Source organism: Sinocyclocheilus grahami, unplaced genomic scaffold (assembly GCF_001515645.1).
Source record: "Sinocyclocheilus grahami isolate Dianchi unplaced genomic scaffold, SAMN03320097.WGS_v1.1 scaffold1587.1, whole genome shotgun sequence".
Classification (NCBI taxonomy): Eukaryota; Metazoa; Chordata; class Actinopteri; order Cypriniformes; family Cyprinidae; genus Sinocyclocheilus; species Sinocyclocheilus grahami.
Genome location: NW_015506766.1, coordinates 83,838 through 84,970, shown reverse-complemented (window position 1 = coordinate 84,970; position 1,133 = coordinate 83,838). Strand labels below are relative to the sequence as shown.

The 1,133-nt window shown below is 34.6% G+C and overlaps 1 protein-coding gene across 1 annotated transcript in view; it reads right to left on the bottom strand.

Annotated features, from left to right (window-relative positions):
• The window catches only part of LOC107571371 (gastrula zinc finger protein XlCGF57.1-like), a 20,705-nt gene extending 20,245 nt beyond the window's left edge, over positions 1-460 (bottom strand). Inside the window, exon 1 of the mRNA XM_016257691.1 lies at positions 403-460. The gene's annotated coding sequence lies outside the window, so the exon portion shown is untranslated. The remainder of the gene's footprint in view (positions 1-402) is intronic.
• Between the last annotated feature and the right edge of the window lie 673 nt (positions 461-1,133).

Genomic DNA, 1,133 nt, shown 5'->3' with positions numbered 1-1,133 from the left:
CGTTTCAGAAAGGCGGGGCATAGAGGAGAAACAATAATGTACAGTATGTGGAAAATAATGTGTTTTTTGAACCTTAAACCGCATAAACACATTTCATTACACCAAATACACAACATAATGTTCTTTTTAGCAACATCATATGACCCCTTTAATAAAGTGTAGAAATTGAAGCAGTAGATGCATTATCATGTTCAGATAAACCCAGTTTTTTAGCTAAAATTAAGCATAGTGTGAAATGCATAGAGATACACCTTCCTGTTACTCTGCTTACTCATAAAAATAACGTTTATTAATGGTAGATAAAGTATCCCGATGTTTAATTCATCAATAATGAAGCCTTTTTTTTTTTTGCCTGAACTGGCTGCATCGATTTAAACACTTTAAATGCTTAAAAACACAAACCTTTCTTCAGCCGAATCACAACAGATACAGGAGGCGCAGTCTTATGACGTCATAGCACTACACCAAAATAAAAGTCTTGTCCTCTTCTTCTTCTTCATCTTCTGTGGATTTATTGGTGGGTCGCATATCAGCTTTTAAGGTGCATACCGCCACCTCCTGTGCTGGAGTGTGAAGTGATTTCAGTCTAGGTATATATTATGAATTCTATATGCTATTCTTAAGTCCACTATTCCTAATGAATTTTAAAATTGTCTTTATTATTTTACCACATCTTTGTTTTGTGTTTAATATGTTGCAGATTGAAAATTCATTGCATCCTAAGTTCTGTAATTCTCTTTGTAGTTCATTCCTTTCCTGTTCATACCTCGGACAGAGTAACAACACATGATCAACTGTTTCCTTTACTTGGCATGTTTCACATAATCCAGTACTGTGTTTTCCTATTATATGAGGTGTAGAGTTAAGTTTTGTATGACCCATCCTTAGTCTAGTTAAAATGACCTGATCTTCTCTACTTAAGTTCAGTATCATTTTGCTTTGACTTACCCTGTTTTGTATATTATAAAAATGTCTTCCTGTTTTACAGTCATTCCAATTCCCTTGCCATTTCCAATTTACTTTCCCCCTCCATCCTGCTTAGTGAAACTGAAATAGTAGGAGTATTCAGATTAAGTGACTCTTTAGCCATTTTATCAGCTTTTTCATTTCCTGGTATATCAACATGCGCTGGA